This window comes from Schistocerca gregaria, chromosome 3 (assembly GCF_023897955.1).
Source record: "Schistocerca gregaria isolate iqSchGreg1 chromosome 3, iqSchGreg1.2, whole genome shotgun sequence".
In the NCBI taxonomy this organism is placed as follows: Eukaryota; Metazoa; Arthropoda; class Insecta; order Orthoptera; family Acrididae; genus Schistocerca; species Schistocerca gregaria.
The window spans coordinates 314,198,033-314,212,399 of NC_064922.1; the positions used below are offsets into that span (position 1 = coordinate 314,198,033).

General features: G+C 44.7%; 46 non-coding genes across 46 annotated transcripts; 31 read left to right on the forward strand and 15 right to left on the reverse strand.

The window, feature by feature from the left end:
* The first annotated feature begins 292 nt into the window (after window positions 1-292).
* On the forward strand, window positions 293-364 carry Trnaw-cca (transfer RNA tryptophan (anticodon CCA)). Its single transcript has one exon. It is a non-coding gene; the product is annotated as a tRNA-Trp (tRNA).
* A 317-nt stretch (window positions 365-681) lies between these two features.
* Trnac-gca (transfer RNA cysteine (anticodon GCA)) lies at window positions 682-753 on the forward strand. The gene has a single exon. It is a non-coding gene; the product is annotated as a tRNA-Cys (tRNA).
* A 282-nt stretch (window positions 754-1,035) lies between these two features.
* On the reverse strand, window positions 1,036-1,108 carry Trnaa-cgc (transfer RNA alanine (anticodon CGC)). Its single transcript has one exon. It is a non-coding gene; the product is annotated as a tRNA-Ala (tRNA).
* Window positions 1,109-1,226: 118 nt separating this feature from the next.
* On the forward strand, window positions 1,227-1,298 carry Trnaw-cca (transfer RNA tryptophan (anticodon CCA)). The gene has a single exon. It is a non-coding gene; the product is annotated as a tRNA-Trp (tRNA).
* Window positions 1,299-1,615: 317 nt separating this feature from the next.
* Trnac-gca (transfer RNA cysteine (anticodon GCA)) lies at window positions 1,616-1,687 on the forward strand. The gene has a single exon. It is a non-coding gene; the product is annotated as a tRNA-Cys (tRNA).
* A 282-nt stretch (window positions 1,688-1,969) lies between these two features.
* Trnaa-cgc (transfer RNA alanine (anticodon CGC)) lies at window positions 1,970-2,041 on the reverse strand. The gene has a single exon. It is a non-coding gene; the product is annotated as a tRNA-Ala (tRNA).
* A 118-nt stretch (window positions 2,042-2,159) lies between these two features.
* On the forward strand, window positions 2,160-2,231 carry Trnaw-cca (transfer RNA tryptophan (anticodon CCA)). The gene has a single exon. It is a non-coding gene; the product is annotated as a tRNA-Trp (tRNA).
* Window positions 2,232-2,548: 317 nt separating this feature from the next.
* Trnac-gca (transfer RNA cysteine (anticodon GCA)) lies at window positions 2,549-2,620 on the forward strand. Its single transcript has one exon. It is a non-coding gene; the product is annotated as a tRNA-Cys (tRNA).
* Window positions 2,621-2,902: 282 nt separating this feature from the next.
* Window positions 2,903-2,974, reverse strand: Trnaa-cgc (transfer RNA alanine (anticodon CGC)). The gene has a single exon. It is a non-coding gene; the product is annotated as a tRNA-Ala (tRNA).
* Window positions 2,975-3,092: 118 nt separating this feature from the next.
* Trnaw-cca (transfer RNA tryptophan (anticodon CCA)) lies at window positions 3,093-3,164 on the forward strand. Its single transcript has one exon. It is a non-coding gene; the product is annotated as a tRNA-Trp (tRNA).
* Window positions 3,165-3,481: 317 nt separating this feature from the next.
* Trnac-gca (transfer RNA cysteine (anticodon GCA)) lies at window positions 3,482-3,553 on the forward strand. Its single transcript has one exon. It is a non-coding gene; the product is annotated as a tRNA-Cys (tRNA).
* Window positions 3,554-3,835: 282 nt separating this feature from the next.
* Window positions 3,836-3,907, reverse strand: Trnaa-cgc (transfer RNA alanine (anticodon CGC)). Its single transcript has one exon. It is a non-coding gene; the product is annotated as a tRNA-Ala (tRNA).
* Window positions 3,908-4,025: 118 nt separating this feature from the next.
* Window positions 4,026-4,097, forward strand: Trnaw-cca (transfer RNA tryptophan (anticodon CCA)). Its single transcript has one exon. It is a non-coding gene; the product is annotated as a tRNA-Trp (tRNA).
* A 317-nt stretch (window positions 4,098-4,414) lies between these two features.
* On the forward strand, window positions 4,415-4,486 carry Trnac-gca (transfer RNA cysteine (anticodon GCA)). Its single transcript has one exon. It is a non-coding gene; the product is annotated as a tRNA-Cys (tRNA).
* A 282-nt stretch (window positions 4,487-4,768) lies between these two features.
* Trnaa-cgc (transfer RNA alanine (anticodon CGC)) lies at window positions 4,769-4,840 on the reverse strand. The gene has a single exon. It is a non-coding gene; the product is annotated as a tRNA-Ala (tRNA).
* Window positions 4,841-4,958: 118 nt separating this feature from the next.
* Trnaw-cca (transfer RNA tryptophan (anticodon CCA)) lies at window positions 4,959-5,030 on the forward strand. Its single transcript has one exon. It is a non-coding gene; the product is annotated as a tRNA-Trp (tRNA).
* A 318-nt stretch (window positions 5,031-5,348) lies between these two features.
* Trnac-gca (transfer RNA cysteine (anticodon GCA)) lies at window positions 5,349-5,420 on the forward strand. Its single transcript has one exon. It is a non-coding gene; the product is annotated as a tRNA-Cys (tRNA).
* Window positions 5,421-5,702: 282 nt separating this feature from the next.
* On the reverse strand, window positions 5,703-5,774 carry Trnaa-cgc (transfer RNA alanine (anticodon CGC)). The gene has a single exon. It is a non-coding gene; the product is annotated as a tRNA-Ala (tRNA).
* A 118-nt stretch (window positions 5,775-5,892) lies between these two features.
* Trnaw-cca (transfer RNA tryptophan (anticodon CCA)) lies at window positions 5,893-5,964 on the forward strand. The gene has a single exon. It is a non-coding gene; the product is annotated as a tRNA-Trp (tRNA).
* A 317-nt stretch (window positions 5,965-6,281) lies between these two features.
* Trnac-gca (transfer RNA cysteine (anticodon GCA)) lies at window positions 6,282-6,353 on the forward strand. The gene has a single exon. It is a non-coding gene; the product is annotated as a tRNA-Cys (tRNA).
* A 282-nt stretch (window positions 6,354-6,635) lies between these two features.
* Window positions 6,636-6,707, reverse strand: Trnas-cga (transfer RNA serine (anticodon CGA)). The gene has a single exon. It is a non-coding gene; the product is annotated as a tRNA-Ser (tRNA).
* A 118-nt stretch (window positions 6,708-6,825) lies between these two features.
* Window positions 6,826-6,897, forward strand: Trnaw-cca (transfer RNA tryptophan (anticodon CCA)). The gene has a single exon. It is a non-coding gene; the product is annotated as a tRNA-Trp (tRNA).
* Window positions 6,898-7,214: 317 nt separating this feature from the next.
* Window positions 7,215-7,286, forward strand: Trnac-gca (transfer RNA cysteine (anticodon GCA)). The gene has a single exon. It is a non-coding gene; the product is annotated as a tRNA-Cys (tRNA).
* A 282-nt stretch (window positions 7,287-7,568) lies between these two features.
* Trnaa-cgc (transfer RNA alanine (anticodon CGC)) lies at window positions 7,569-7,640 on the reverse strand. Its single transcript has one exon. It is a non-coding gene; the product is annotated as a tRNA-Ala (tRNA).
* A 118-nt stretch (window positions 7,641-7,758) lies between these two features.
* Window positions 7,759-7,830, forward strand: Trnaw-cca (transfer RNA tryptophan (anticodon CCA)). The gene has a single exon. It is a non-coding gene; the product is annotated as a tRNA-Trp (tRNA).
* A 317-nt stretch (window positions 7,831-8,147) lies between these two features.
* Trnac-gca (transfer RNA cysteine (anticodon GCA)) lies at window positions 8,148-8,219 on the forward strand. Its single transcript has one exon. It is a non-coding gene; the product is annotated as a tRNA-Cys (tRNA).
* A 282-nt stretch (window positions 8,220-8,501) lies between these two features.
* Trnaa-cgc (transfer RNA alanine (anticodon CGC)) lies at window positions 8,502-8,573 on the reverse strand. Its single transcript has one exon. It is a non-coding gene; the product is annotated as a tRNA-Ala (tRNA).
* Window positions 8,574-8,691: 118 nt separating this feature from the next.
* Trnaw-cca (transfer RNA tryptophan (anticodon CCA)) lies at window positions 8,692-8,763 on the forward strand. Its single transcript has one exon. It is a non-coding gene; the product is annotated as a tRNA-Trp (tRNA).
* A 317-nt stretch (window positions 8,764-9,080) lies between these two features.
* On the forward strand, window positions 9,081-9,152 carry Trnac-gca (transfer RNA cysteine (anticodon GCA)). The gene has a single exon. It is a non-coding gene; the product is annotated as a tRNA-Cys (tRNA).
* Window positions 9,153-9,434: 282 nt separating this feature from the next.
* Trnaa-cgc (transfer RNA alanine (anticodon CGC)) lies at window positions 9,435-9,506 on the reverse strand. The gene has a single exon. It is a non-coding gene; the product is annotated as a tRNA-Ala (tRNA).
* Window positions 9,507-9,624: 118 nt separating this feature from the next.
* Window positions 9,625-9,696, forward strand: Trnaw-cca (transfer RNA tryptophan (anticodon CCA)). The gene has a single exon. It is a non-coding gene; the product is annotated as a tRNA-Trp (tRNA).
* A 317-nt stretch (window positions 9,697-10,013) lies between these two features.
* Window positions 10,014-10,085, forward strand: Trnac-gca (transfer RNA cysteine (anticodon GCA)). The gene has a single exon. It is a non-coding gene; the product is annotated as a tRNA-Cys (tRNA).
* Window positions 10,086-10,367: 282 nt separating this feature from the next.
* Trnaa-cgc (transfer RNA alanine (anticodon CGC)) lies at window positions 10,368-10,439 on the reverse strand. Its single transcript has one exon. It is a non-coding gene; the product is annotated as a tRNA-Ala (tRNA).
* A 118-nt stretch (window positions 10,440-10,557) lies between these two features.
* On the forward strand, window positions 10,558-10,629 carry Trnaw-cca (transfer RNA tryptophan (anticodon CCA)). The gene has a single exon. It is a non-coding gene; the product is annotated as a tRNA-Trp (tRNA).
* Window positions 10,630-10,946: 317 nt separating this feature from the next.
* Window positions 10,947-11,018, forward strand: Trnac-gca (transfer RNA cysteine (anticodon GCA)). The gene has a single exon. It is a non-coding gene; the product is annotated as a tRNA-Cys (tRNA).
* Window positions 11,019-11,300: 282 nt separating this feature from the next.
* Trnaa-cgc (transfer RNA alanine (anticodon CGC)) lies at window positions 11,301-11,372 on the reverse strand. The gene has a single exon. It is a non-coding gene; the product is annotated as a tRNA-Ala (tRNA).
* Window positions 11,373-11,490: 118 nt separating this feature from the next.
* Window positions 11,491-11,562, forward strand: Trnaw-cca (transfer RNA tryptophan (anticodon CCA)). Its single transcript has one exon. It is a non-coding gene; the product is annotated as a tRNA-Trp (tRNA).
* A 317-nt stretch (window positions 11,563-11,879) lies between these two features.
* Window positions 11,880-11,951, forward strand: Trnac-aca (transfer RNA cysteine (anticodon ACA)). The gene has a single exon. It is a non-coding gene; the product is annotated as a tRNA-Cys (tRNA).
* A 282-nt stretch (window positions 11,952-12,233) lies between these two features.
* Trnaa-cgc (transfer RNA alanine (anticodon CGC)) lies at window positions 12,234-12,305 on the reverse strand. Its single transcript has one exon. It is a non-coding gene; the product is annotated as a tRNA-Ala (tRNA).
* A 118-nt stretch (window positions 12,306-12,423) lies between these two features.
* Window positions 12,424-12,495, forward strand: Trnaw-cca (transfer RNA tryptophan (anticodon CCA)). Its single transcript has one exon. It is a non-coding gene; the product is annotated as a tRNA-Trp (tRNA).
* Window positions 12,496-12,812: 317 nt separating this feature from the next.
* Window positions 12,813-12,884, forward strand: Trnac-gca (transfer RNA cysteine (anticodon GCA)). The gene has a single exon. It is a non-coding gene; the product is annotated as a tRNA-Cys (tRNA).
* Window positions 12,885-13,166: 282 nt separating this feature from the next.
* On the reverse strand, window positions 13,167-13,238 carry Trnaa-cgc (transfer RNA alanine (anticodon CGC)). The gene has a single exon. It is a non-coding gene; the product is annotated as a tRNA-Ala (tRNA).
* A 118-nt stretch (window positions 13,239-13,356) lies between these two features.
* On the forward strand, window positions 13,357-13,428 carry Trnas-cga (transfer RNA serine (anticodon CGA)). Its single transcript has one exon. It is a non-coding gene; the product is annotated as a tRNA-Ser (tRNA).
* A 317-nt stretch (window positions 13,429-13,745) lies between these two features.
* Window positions 13,746-13,817, forward strand: Trnac-gca (transfer RNA cysteine (anticodon GCA)). Its single transcript has one exon. It is a non-coding gene; the product is annotated as a tRNA-Cys (tRNA).
* A 282-nt stretch (window positions 13,818-14,099) lies between these two features.
* Trnaa-cgc (transfer RNA alanine (anticodon CGC)) lies at window positions 14,100-14,171 on the reverse strand. The gene has a single exon. It is a non-coding gene; the product is annotated as a tRNA-Ala (tRNA).
* A 118-nt stretch (window positions 14,172-14,289) lies between these two features.
* Trnaw-cca (transfer RNA tryptophan (anticodon CCA)) lies at window positions 14,290-14,361 on the forward strand. Its single transcript has one exon. It is a non-coding gene; the product is annotated as a tRNA-Trp (tRNA).
* Window positions 14,362-14,367: the final 6 nt, after the last annotated feature.

The window sequence follows — 14,367 nt, forward strand, 5'->3', positions numbered from 1 at the left end:
TTGCGGTTGCGACATCTCTTAATTCTTTTTCATGTCTATACAAATACTATAGACAGCGACGCGTTGCAGCAAGAGCAGAGACTTACCACGCGGAGCTAACGCAGCACAGCACACAGCACGGCACGTCCGACCTCCAGCGCAGCCGCTGGCTGACTACCACTGAGTTACACCCCCGCCAGAGCAAGCACATCTGGGAAGAGTCTCTCGTGGATCCTACTGTCATTATTTCTTAGGTTTGAACGGTACAGTAAGTGTTCGAGGAACCTATTCATGATAAGAGCTTAGCAGCGTCGACTCCGTGGCGCAACGGTAGCGCGTCTGACTCCAGATCAGAAGGTTGCGTGTTCAAATCACGTCGGGGTCACAGTGAAATTTTCGTTTACGGAAGCCATGGACGACTATGTCAATTTAATCAGATACCAAACGATTACAGAGAACGGACGAACAGAACCTGCTTGAAAAAAGCTACTAGTGAATTTTCGCATTCTGACATTAAGGTGAAGGCGCCGACTCGCACTTTCTCCAGGCGCGAAGTGTCTAATATTTTTGTTATTTATATCGTTTAACGCTGATATATAACTGAGAGATAATGATTACGCAATATTTTGCTCGATTAGACGTCTTTAGCCAGACAGAGTATAATAATTTTCCTTAAGTTATGGGGATAGAAAGTTTGTGAAAGGGGGTATAGCTCAGTCGTAGAGCATTCGACTGCAGATCGAGAGGTCTCCGGTTCAATCCCGGGTGCCCCCTTCATTTTTCAGTATCTTGAAAAAACAAATAACGATTGTCGCATTTAGTTGCAAATACATGTTTGAAATGATTGAGATGCACTCCGCACGCCATACCGAAGGCTTTGGAGCAACATTTCAATGGGGGGATCGCAGGCCAGGGTCTTGCAGGTCATCGTCCTCCCGCTATGGCGTCGAACTGTAAGAAATCCACTTGCTTGGGGAAGAATCTTGTACGCTGAATTTGATAGAATATGGTGCTAGGCAAAAGTTTTCATATACTGCTGCACGGAGAAACAAAAATTGGAGGAGCTGGGATTTTGAACCCAGGAATTTCTGCATGCGAAGCAGACACTCTACCACTGAGTTACACCCCCGCCAGAGCAAGCACATCTGGGAAGAGTCTCTCGTGGATCCTACTGTCATTATTTCTTTGGTTTGAACGGTACAGTAAGTGTTCGAGGAACCTATTCATGATAAGAGCTTAGCAGCGTCGACTCCGTGGCGCAACGGTAGCGCGTCTGACTCCAGATCAGAAGGTTGCGTGTTCAAATCACGTCGGGGTCACAGTGAAATTTTCGTTTACGGAAGCCATGGACGAGTATGTCAATTTAATCAGATACCAAACGATTACAGAGAACGGACGAACAGAACCTGCTTGAAAAAAGCTACTAGTGAATTTTCGCATTCTGACATTAAGGTGAAGGCGCCGACTCGCACTTTCTCCAGGCGCGAAGTGTCTAATATTTTTGTTATTTATATCGTTTAACGCTAATATATAACTGAGAGATAATGATAACGCAATATTTTGCTCGATTAGACGTCTTTAGCCAGACAGAGTATAATAATTTTCCTTAAGTTATGGGGATAGAAAGTTTGTGAAAGGGGGTATAGCTCAGTCGTAGAGCATTCGACTGCAGATCGAGAGGTCCCCGGTTCAATCCCGGGTGCCCCCTTCATTTTTCAGTATCTTGAAAAAACAAATAACGATTGTCGCATTTAGTTGCAAATACATGTTTGAAATGATTGAGATGCACTCCGCACGCCATACCGAAGGCTTTGGAGCAACATTTCAATGGGGGGATCGCAGGCCAGGGTCTTGCAGGTCATCGTCCTCCCGCTATGGCGTCGAACTGTAAGAAATCCACTTGCTTGGGGAAGAATCTTGTACGCTGAATTTGATAGAATATGGTGCTAGGCAAAAGTTTTCATATACTGCTGCACGGAGAAACAAAAATTGGAGGAGCTGGGATTTGAACCCAGGACTTTCTGCATGCGAAGCAGACACTCTACCACTGAGTTACACCCCCGCCAGAGCAAGTACATCTGGGAAGAGTCTCTCGTGGATCCTACTGTCATTATTTCTTAGGTTTGAACGGTACAGTAAGTGTTCGAGGAACCTATTCATGATAAGAGCTTAGCAGCGTCGACTCTGTGGCACAACGGTAGCGCGTCTGACTCCAGATCAGAAGGTTGCGTGTTCAAATCACGTCGGGGTCACAGTGAAATTTTCGTTTACGGAAGCCATGGACGACTATGTCAATTTAATCAGATACCAAACGATTACAGAGAACGGACGAACAGAACCTGCTTGAAAAAAGCTACTAGTGAATTTTCGCATTCTGACATTAAGGTGAAGGCGCCGACTCGCACTTTCTCCAGGCGCGAAGTGTCTAATATTTTTGTTATTTATATCGTTTAACGCTAATATATAACTGAGAGATAATGATTACGCAATATTTTGCTCGATTAGACGTCTTTAGCCAGACAGAGTATAATAATTTTCCTTAAGTTATGGGGATAGAAAGTTTGTGAAAGGGGGTATAGCTCAGTCGTAGAGCATTCGACTGCAGATCGAGAGGTCCCCGGTTCAATCCCGGGTGCCCCCTTCATTTTTCAGTATCTTGAAAAAACAAATAACGATTGTCGCATTTAGTTGCAAATACATGTTTGAAATGATTGAGATGCACTCCGCACGCCATACCGAAGGCTTTGGAGCAACATTTCAATGGGGGGATCGCAGGCCAGGGTCTTGCAGGTCATCGTCCTCCCGCTATGGCGTCGAACTGTAAGAAATCCACTTGCTTGGGGAAGAATCTTGTACGCTGAATTTGATAGAATATGGTGCTAGGCAAAAGTTTTCATATACTGCTGCACGGAGAAACAAAAATTGGAGGAGCTGGGATTTGAACCCAGGACTTTCTGCATGCGAAGCAGACACTCTACCACTGAGTTACACCCCCGCCAGAGCAAGCACATCTGGGAAGAGTCTCTCGTGGATCCTACTGTCATTATTTCTTAGGTTTGAACGGTACAGTAAGTGTTCGAGGAACCTATTCATGATAAGAGCTTAGCAGCGTCGACTCCGTGGCGCAACGGTAGCGCGTCTGACTCCAGATCAGAAGGTTGCGTGTTCAAATCACGTCGGGGTCACAGTGAAATTTTCGTTTACGGAAGCCATGGACGAGTATGTCAATTTAATCAGATACCAAACGATTACAGAGAACGGACGAACAGAACCTGCTTGAAAAAAGCTACTAGTGAATTTTCGCATTCTGACATTAAGGTGAAGGCGCCGACTCGCACTTTCTCCAGGCGCGAAGTGTCTAATATTTTTGTTATTTATATCGTTTAACGCTAATATATAACTGAGAGATAATGATTACGCAATATTTTGCTCGATTAGACGTCTTTAGCCAGACAGAGTATAATAATTTTCCTTAAGTTATGGGGATAGAAAGTTTGTGAAAGGGGGTATAGCTCAGTCGTAGAGCATTCGACTGCAGATCGAGAGGTCCCCGGTTCAATCCCGGGTGCCCCCTTCATTTTTCAGTATCTTGAAAAAACAAATAACGATTGTCGCATTTAGTTGCAAATACATGTTTGAAATGATTGAGATGCACTCCGCACGCCATACCGAAGGCTTTGGAGCAACATTTCAATGGGGGGATCGCAGGCCAGGGTCTTGCAGGTCATCGTCCTCCCGCTATGGCGTCGAACTGTAAGAAATCCACTTGCTTGGGGAAGAATCTTGTACGCTGAATTTGATAGAATATGGTGCTAGGCAAAAGTTTTCATATACTGCAGCACGGAGAAACAAAAATTGGAGGAGCTGGGATTTGAACCCAGGACTTTCTGCATGCGAAGCAGACACTCTACCACTGGGTTACACCCCCGCCAGAGCAAGTACATCTGGGAAGAGTCTCTCGTGGATCCTACTGTCATTATTTCTTAGGTTTGAACGGTACAGTAAGTGTTCGAGGAACCTATTCATGATAAGAGCTTAGCAGCGTCGACTCCGTGGCGCAACGGTAGCGCGTCTGACTCCAGATCAGAAGGTTGCGTGTTCAAATCACGTCGGGGTCACAGTGAAATTTTCGTTTACGGAAGCCATGGACGAGTATGTCAATTTAATCAGATACCAAACGATTACAGAGAACGGACGAACAGAACCTGCTTGAAAAAAGCTACTAGTGAATTTTCGCATTCTGACATTAAGGTGAAGGCGCCGACTCGCACTTTCTCCAGGCGCGAAGTGTCTAATATTTTTGTTATTTATATCGTTTAACGCTAATATATAACTGAGAGATAATGATTACGCAATATTTTGCTCGATTAGACGTCTTTAGCCAGACAGAGTATAATAATTTTCCTTAAGTTATGGGGATAGAAAGTTTGTGAAAGGGGGTATAGCTCAGTCGTAGAGCATTCGACCGCAGATCGAGAGGTCCCCGGTTCAATCCCGGGTGCCCCCTTCATTTTTCAGTATCTTGAAAAAAGAAATAACGATTGTCGCATTTAGTTGCAAATACATGTTTGAAATGATTGAGATGCACTCCGCACGCCATACCGAAGGCTTTGGAGCAACATTTCAATGGGGGGATCGCAGGCCAGGGTCTTGCAGGTCATCGTCCTCCCGCTATGGCGTCGAACTGTAAGAAATCCACTTGCTTGGGGAAGAATCTTGTACGCTGAATTTGATAGAATATGGTGCTAGGCAAAAGTTTTCATATACTGCTGCACGGAGAAACAAAAATTGGAGGAGCTGGGATTTGAACCCAGGACTTTCTGCATGCGAAGCAGACACTCTACCACTGAGTTACACCCCCGCCAGAGCAAGTACATCTGGGAAGAGTCTCTCGTGGATCCTACTGTCATTATTTCTTAAGTTTGAACGGTACAGTAAGTGTTCGAGGAACCTATTCATGATAAAAGCTTAGCAGCGTCGACTCCGTGGCGCAACGGTAGCGCGTCTGATTCCAGATCAGAAGGTTGCGTGTTCAAATCACGTCGGGGTCACAGTGAAATTTTTTGTTTACGGAAGCCATGGACGAGTATGTCAATTTAATCAGATACCAAACGATTACAGAGAACGGACGAACAGAACCTGCTTGAAAAAAGCTACTAGTGAATTTTCGCATTCTGACATTAAGGTGAAGGCTCCGACTCGCACTTTCTCCAGGCGCGAAGTGTCTAATATTTTTGTTATTTATATCGTTAAACGCTAATATATAACTGAGAGATAATGATTACGCAATATTTTGCTCGATTAGACGTCTTTAGCCGGACAGAGTATAATAATTTTCCTTAAGTTATGGGGATAGAAAGTTTGTGAAAGGGGGTATAGCTCAGTCGTAGAGCATTCTACTGCAGATCGAGAGGTCCCCGGTTCAATCCCGGGTGCCCCCTTCATTTTTCAGTATCTTGAAAAAACAAATAACGATTGTCGCATTTAGTTGCAAATACATGTTTGAAATGATTGAGATGCACTCCGCACGCCATACCGAAGGCTTTGGAGCAACATTTCAATGGGGGGATCGCAGGCCAGGGTCTTGCAGGTCATCGTCCTCCCGCTATGGCGTCGAACTGTAAGAAATCCACTTGCTTGGGGAAGAATCTTGTACGCTGAATTTGATAGAATATGGTGCTAGGCAAAAGTTTTCATATACTGCTGCACGGAGAAACAAAAATTGGAGGAGCTGGGATTTGAACCCAGGACTTTCTGCATGCGAAGCAGACACTCTACCACTGAGTTACACCCCCGCCAGAGCAAGTACATCTGGGAAGAGTCTCTCGCGGATCCTACTGTCATTATTTCTTAGGTTTGAACGGTACAGTAAGTGTTCGAGGAACCTATTCATGATAAGAGCTTAGCAGCGTCGACTCCGTGGCGCAACGGTAGCGCGTCTGACTCCAGATCAGAAGGTTGCGTGTTCAAATCACGTCGGGGTCACAGTGAAATTTTCGTTTACGGAAGCCATGGACGAGTATGTCAATTTAATCAGATACCAAACGATTACAGAGAACGGACGAACAGAACCTGCTTGAAAAAAGCTACTAGTGAATTTTCGCATTCTGACATTAAGGTGAAGGCGCCGACTCGCACTTTCTCCAGGCGCGAAGTGTCTAATATTTTTGTTATTTATATCGTTTAACGCTAATATATAACTGAGAGATAATGATTACGCAATATTTTGCTCGATTAGACGTCTTTAGCCAGACAGAGTATAATAATTTTCCTTAAGTTATGGGGATAGAAAGTTTGTGAAAGGGGGTATAGCTCAGTCGTAGAGCATTCGACTGCAGATCGAGAGGTCCCCGGTTCAATCCCGGGTGCCCCCTTCATTTTTCAGTATCTTGAAAAAACAAATAACGATTGTCGCATTTAGTTGCAAATACATGTTTGAAATGATTGAGATGCACTCCGCACGCCATACCGAAGGCTTTGGAGCAACATTTCAATGGGGGGATCGCAGGCCAGGGTCTTGCAGGTCATCGTCCTCCCGCTATGGCGTCGAACTGTAAGAAATCCACTTGCTTGGGGAAGAATCTTGTACGCTGAATTTGATAGAATATGGTGCTAGGCAAAAGTTTTCATATACTGCTGCACGGAGAAACAAAAATTGGAGGAGCTGGGATTTGAACCCAGGACTTTCTGCATTCGAAGCAGACACTCTACCACTGAGTTACACCCCCGCCAGAGCAATTACATCTGGGAAGAGACTCTCGTGGATACTACTGTCATTATTTCTTAGGTTTGAACGGTACAGTAAGTGTTCGAGGAACCTATTCATGATAAGAGCTTAGCAGCGTCGACTCCGTGGCGCAACGGTAGCGCGTCTGACTCCAGATCAGAAGGTTGCGTGTTCAAATCACGTCGGGGTCACAGTGAAATTTTCGTTTACGGAAGCCATGGACGAGTATGTCAATTTAATCAGATACCAAACGATTACAGAGAACGGACGAACAGAACCTGCTTGAAAAAAGCTACTAGTGAATTTTCGCATTCTGACATTAAGGTGAAGACGCCGACTCGCACTTTCTCCAGGCGCGAAGTGTCTAATATTTTTGTTATTTATATCGTTTAACGCTAATATACAACTGAGAGATAATGATTACGCAATATTTTGCTCGATTAGACGTCTTTAGCCAGACAGAGTATAATAATTTTCCTTAAGTTATGGGGATAGAAAGTTTGTGAAAGGGGGTATTGCTCAGTCGTAGAGCATTCGACTGCAGATCGAGAGGTCCCCGGTTCAATCCCGGGTGCCCCCTTCATTTTTCAGTATCTTGAAAAAACAAATAACGATTGTCGCATTTAGTTGCAAATACATGTTTGAAATGATTGAGATGCACTCCGCACGCCATACCGAAGGCTTTGGAGCAACATTTCAATGGGGGGATCGCAGGCCAGGGTCTTGCAGGTCATCGTCCTCCCGCTATGGCGTCGAACTGTAAGAAATCCACTTGCTTGGGGAAGAATCTTGTACGCTGAATTTGATAGAATATGGTGCTAGGCAAAAGTTTTCATATACTGCTGCACGGAGAAACAAAAATTGGAGGAGCTGGGATTTGAACCCAGGACTTTCTGCATGCGAAGCAGACACTCTACCACTGAGTTACACCCCCGCCAGAGCAAGTACATCTGGGAAGAGTCTCTCGTGGATCCTACTGTCATTATTTCTTAGGTTTGAACGGTACAGTAAGTGTTCGAGGAACCTATTCATGATAAGAGCTTAGCAGCGTCGTCTCCGTGGCGCAACGGTAGCGCGTCTGACTCCAGATCAGAAGGTTGCGTGTTCAAATCACGTCGGGGTCACAGTGAAATTTTCGTTTACGGAAGCCATGGACGAGTATGTCAATTTAATCAGATACCAAACGATTACAGAGAACGGACGAACAGAACCTGCTTGAAAAAAGCTACTAGTGAATTTTCGCATTCTGACATTAAGGTGAAGGCGCCGACTCGCACTTTCTCCAGGCGCGAAGTGTCTAATATTTTTGTTATTTATATCGTTTAACGCTAATATATAACTGAGAGATAATGATTACGCAATATTTTGCTCGATTAGACGTCTTTAGCCAGACAGAGTATAATAATTTTCCTTAAGTTATGGGGATAGAAAGTTTGTGAAAGGGGGTATAGCTCAGTCGTAGAGCATTCGACTGCAGATCGAGAGGTCCCCGGTTCAATCCCGGGTGCCCCCTTCATTTTTCAGTATCTTGAAAAAACAAATAACGATTGTCGCATTTAGTTGCAAATACATGTTTGAAATGATTGAGATGCACTCCGCACGCCATACCGAAGGCTTTGGAGCAACATTTCAATGGGGGGATCGCAGGCCAGGGTCTTGCAGGTCATCGTCCTCCCGCTATGGCGTCGAACTGTAAGAAATCCACTTGCCTGGGGAAGAATCTTGTACGCTGAATTTGATAGAATATGGTGCTAGGCAAAAGTTTTCATATACTGCTGCACGGAGAAACAAAAATTGGAGGAGCTGGGATTTGAACCCAGGACTTTCTGCATGCGAAGCAGACACTCTACCACTGGGTTACACCCCCGCCAGAGCAAGTACATCTGGGAAGAGTCTCTCGTGGATCCTACTGTCATTATTTCTTAGGTTTGAACGGTACAGTAAGTGTTCGAGGAACCTATTCATGATAAGAGCTTAGCAGCGTCGACTCCGTGGCGCAACGGTAGCGCGTCTGACTCCAGATCAGAAGGTTGAGTGTTCAAATCACGTCGGGGTCACAGTGAAATTTTCGTTTGCGGAAGCCATGGACGAGTATGTCAATTTAATCAGATACCAAACGATTACAGAGAACGGACGAACAGAACCTGCTTGAAAAAAGCTACTAGTGAATTTTCGCATTCTGACATTAAGGTGAAGGCGCCGACTCGCACTTTCTCCAGGCGCGAAGTGTCTAATATTTTTGTTATTTATATCGTTTAACGCTAATATATAACTGAGAGATAATGATTACGCAATATTTTGCTCGGTTAGACGTCTTTAGCCAGACAGAGTATAATAATTTTCCTTAAGTTATGGGGATAGAAAGTTTGTGAAAGGGGGTATAGCTCAGTCGTAGAGCATTCGACTGCAGATCGAGAGGTCCCCGGTTCAATCCCGGGTGCCCCCTTCATTTTTCAGTATCTTGAAAAAACAAATAACGATTGTCGCATTTAGTTGCAAATACATGTTTGAAATGATTGAGATGCACTCCGCACGCCATACCGAAGGCTTTGGAGCAACATTTCAATGGGGGGATCGCAGGCCAGGGTCTTGCAGGTCATCGTCCTCCCGCTATGGCGTCGAACTGTAAGAAATCCACTTGCTTGGGGAAGAATCTTGTACGCTGAATTTGATAGAATATGGTGCTAGGCAAAAGTTTTCATATACTGCTGCACGGAGAAACAAAAATTGGAGGAGCTGGGATTTGAACCCAGGACTTTCTGCATGCGAAGCAGACACTCTACCACTGAGTTACACCCCCGCCAGAGCAAGTACATCTGGGAAGAGTCTCTCGTGGATCCTACTGTCATTATTTCTTAGGTTTGAACGGTACAGTAAGTGTTCGAGGAACCTATTCATGATAAAAGCTTAGCAGCGTCGACTCCGTGGCGCAACGGTAGCGCGTCTGATTCCAGATCAGTAGGTTGCGTGTTCAAATCACGTCGGGGTCACAGTGAAATTTTCGTTTACGGAAGCCATGGACGAGTATGTCAATTTAATCAGATACCAAACGATTACAGAGAACGGACGAACAGAACCTGCTTGAAAAAAGCTACTAGTGAATTTTCGCATTCTGACATTAAGGTGAAGGCGCCGACTCGCACTTTCTCCAGGCGCGAAGTGTCTAATATTTTTGTTATTTATATCGTTTAACGCTAATATATAACTGAGAGATAATGATTACGCAATATTTTGCTCGATTAGACGTCTTTAGCCAGACAGAGTATAATAATTTTCCTTAAGTTATGGGGATAGAAAGTTTGTGAAAGGGGGTATAGCTCAGTCGTAGAGCATTCGACTGCAGATCGAGAGGTCTCCGGTTCAATCCCGGGTGCCCCCTTCATTTTTCAGTATCTTGAAAAAACAAATAACGATTGTCGCATTTAGTTGCAAATACATGTTTGAAATGATTGAGATGCACTCCGCACGCCATACCGAAGGCTTTGGAGCAACATTTCAATGGGGGGATCGCAGGCCAGGGTCTTGCAGGTCATCGTCCTCCCGCTATGGCGTCGAACTGTAAGAAATCCACTTGCTTGGGGAAGAATCTTGTACGCTGAATTTGATAGAATATGGTGCTAGGCAAAAGTTTTCATATACTGCTGCACGGAGAAACAAAAATTGGAGGAGCTGGGATTTGAACCCAGGACTTTCTGCATGCGAAGCAGACACTCTACCACTGAGTTACACCCCCGCCAGAGCAAGTACATCTGGGAAGAGTCTCTCGTGGATCCTACTGTCATTATTTCTTAGGTTTGAACGGTACAGTAAGTGTTCGAGGAACCTATTCATGATAAGAGCTTAGCAGCGTCGACTCTGTGGCGCAACGGTAGCGCGTCTGACTCCAGATCAGAAGGTTGCGTGTTCAAATCACGTCGGGGTCACAGTGAAATTTTCGTTTACGGAAGCCATGGACGACTATGTCAATTTAATCAGATACCAAACGATTACAGAGAACGGACGAACAGAACCTGCTTGAAAAAAGCTACTAGTGAATTTTCGCATTCTGACATTAAGGTGAAGGCGCCGACTGGCACTTTCTCCAGGCGCGAAGTGTCTAATATTTTTGTTATTTATATCGTTTAACGCTAATATATAACTGAGAGATAATGATTACGCAATATTTTGCTCGATTAGACGTCTTTAGCCAGACAGAGTATAATAATTTTCCTTAAGTTATGGGGATAGAAAGTTTGTGAAAGGGGGTATAGCTCAGTCGTAGAGCATTCGACTGCAGATCGAGAGGTCCCCGGTTGAATCCCGGGTGCCCCCTTCATTTTTCAGTATCTTGAAAAAACAAATAACGATTGTCGCATTTAGTTGCAAATACATGTTTGAAATGATTGAGATGCACTCCGCACGCCATACCGAAGGCTTTGGAGCAACATTTCAATGGGGGGATCGCAGGCCAGGGTCTTGCAGGTCATCGTCCTCCCGCTATGGCGTCGAACTGTAAGAAATCCACTTGCTTGGGGAAGAATCTTGTACGCTGAATTTGATAGAATATGGTGCTAGGCAAAAGTTTTCATATACTGCTGCACGGAGAAACAAAAATTGGAGGAGCTGGGATTTGAACCCAGGACTTTCTGCATGCGAAGCAGACACTCTACCACTGAGTTACACCCCCGCCAGAGCAAGCACATCTGGGAAGAGTCTCTCGTGGATCCTACTGTCATTATTTCTTAGGTTTGAACGGTACAGTAAGTGTTCGAGGAACCTATTCATGATAAGAGCTTAGCAGCGTCGACTCCGTGGCGCAACGGTAGCGCGTCTGACTCCAGATCAGAAGGTTGCGTGTTCAAATCACGTCGGGGTCACAGTGAAATTTTCGTTTACGGAAGCCATGGACGAGTATGTCAATTTAATCAGATACCAAACGATTACAGAGAACGGACGAACAGAACCTGCTTGAAAAAAGCTACTAGTGAATTTTCGCATTCTGACATTAAGGTGAAGGCGCCGACTCGCACTTTCTCCAGGCGCGAAGTGTCTAATATTTTTGTTATTTATATCGTTTAACGCTAATATATAACTGAGAGATAATGATTACGCAATATTTTGCTCGATTAGACGTCTTTAGCCAGACAGAGTATAATAATTTTCCTTAAGTTATGGGGATAGAAAGTTTGTGAAAGGGGGTATAGCTCAGTCGTAGAGCATTCGACTACAGATCGAGAGGTCCCCGGTTCAATCCCGGGTGCCCCCTTCATTTTTCAGTATCTTGAAAAAACAAATAACGATTGTCGCATTTAGTTGCAAATACATGTTTGAAATGATTGAGATGCACTCCGCACGCCATACCGAAGGCTTTGGAGCAACATTTCAATGGGGGGATCGCAGGCCAGGGTCTTGCAGGTCATCGTCCTCCCGCTATGGCGTCGAACTGTAAGAAATCCACTTGCTTGGGGAAGAATCTTGTACGCTGAATTTGATAGAATATGGTGCTAGGCAAAAGTTTTCATATACTGCTGCACGGAGAAACAAAAATTGGAGGAGCTGGGATTTGAACCCAGGACTTTCTGCATGCGAAGCAGACACTCTACCACTGGGTTACACCCCCGCCAGAGCAAGTACATCTGGGAAGAGTCTCTCGTGGATCCTACTGTCATTATTTCTTAGGTTTGAACGGTACAGTAAGTGTTCGAGGAACCTATTCATGATAAGAGCTTAGCAGCGTCGACTCCGTGGCGCAACGGTAGCGCGTCTGACTCCAGATCAGAAGGTTGCGTGTTCAAATCACGTCGGGGTCACAGTGAAATTTTCGTTTACGGAAGCCATGGACGAGTATGTCAATTTAATCAGATACCAAACGATTACAGAGAACGGACGAACAGAACCTGCTTGAAAAAAGCTACTAGTGAATTTTCGCATTCTGACATTAAGGTGAAGGCTCCGACTCGCACTTTCTCCAGGCGCGAAGTGTCTAATATTTTTGTTATTTATATCGTTTAACGCTAATATATAACTGAGAGATAATGATTACGCAATATTTTGCTCGATTAGACGTCTTTAGCCGGACAGAGTATAATAATTTTCCTTAAGTTATGGGGATAGAAAGTTTGTGAAAGGGGGTATAGCTCAGTCGTAGAGCATTCGACTGCAGATCGAGAGGTCCCCGGTTCAATCCCGGGTGCCCCCTTCATTTTTCAGTATCTTGAAAAAACAAATAACGATTGTCGCATTTAGTTGCAAATACATGTTTGAAATGATTGAGATGCACTCCGCACGCCATACCGAAGGCTTTGGAGCAACATTTCAATGGGGGGATCGCAGGCCAGGGTCTTGCAGGTCATCGTCCTCCCGCTATGGCGTCGAACTGTAAGAAATCCACTTGCTTGGGGAAGAATCTTGTACGCTGAATTTGATAGAATATGGTGCTAGGCAAAAGTTTTCATATACTGCTGCACGGAGAAACAAAAATTGGAGGAGCTGGGATTTGAACCCAGGACTTTCTGCATGCGAAGCAGACACTCTACCACTGAGTTACACCCCCGCCAGAGCAAGTACATCTGGGAAGAGTCTCTCGCGGATCCTACTGTCATTATTTCTTAGGTTTGAACGGTACAGTAAGTGTTCGAGGAACCTATTCATGATAAGAGCTTAGCAGCGTCGACTCCGTGGCGCAACGGTAGCGCGTCTGACTCGAGATCAGAAGGTTGCGTGTTCAAATCACGTCGGGGTCACAGTGAAATTTTCGTTTACGGAAGCCATGGACGAGTATGTCAATTTAATCAGATACCAAACGATTACAGAGAACGGACGAACAGAACCTGCTTGAAAAAAGCTACTAGTGAATTTTCGCATTCTGACATTAAGGTGAAGGCGCCGACTCGCACTTTCTCCAGGCGCGAAGTGTCTAATATTTTTGTTATTTATATCGTTTAACGCTAATATATAACTGAGAGATAATGATTACGCAATATTTTGCTCGATTAGACGTCTTTAGCCAGACAGAGTATAATAATTTTCCTTAAGTTATGGGGATAGAAAGTTTGTGAAAGGGGGTATAGCTCAGTCGTAGAGCATTCGACTGCAGATCGAGAGGTCCCCGGTTCAATCCCGGGTGCCCCCTTCATTTTTCAGTATCTTGAAAAAACAAATAACGATTGTCGCATTTAGTTGCAAATACATGTTTGAAATGATTGAGATGCACTCCGCACGCCATACCGAAGGCTTTGGAGCAACATTTCAATGGGGGGATCGCAGGCCAGGGTCTTGCAGGTCATCGTCCTCCCGCTATGGCGTCGAACTGTAAGAAATCCACTTGCTTGGGGAAGAATCTTGTACGCTGAATTTGATAGAATATGGTGCTAGGCAAAAGTTTTCATATACTGCTGCACGGAGAAACAAAAATTGGAGGAGCTGGGATTTGAACCCAGGACTTTCTGCATGCGAAGCAGACACTCTACCACTGAGTTACACCCCCGCCAGAGCAAGTACATCTGGGAAGAGTCTCTCGTGGATCCTACTGTCATTATTTCTTAGGTTTGAAAGGTACAGTAAGTGTTCGAGGAACCTATTCATGATAAGAGCTTAGCAGCGTCGACTCCGTGGCGCAACGGTAGCGCGTCTGACTCCAGATCAGAAGGTTGCGTGTTCAAATCACGTCGGGGTCACAGTGA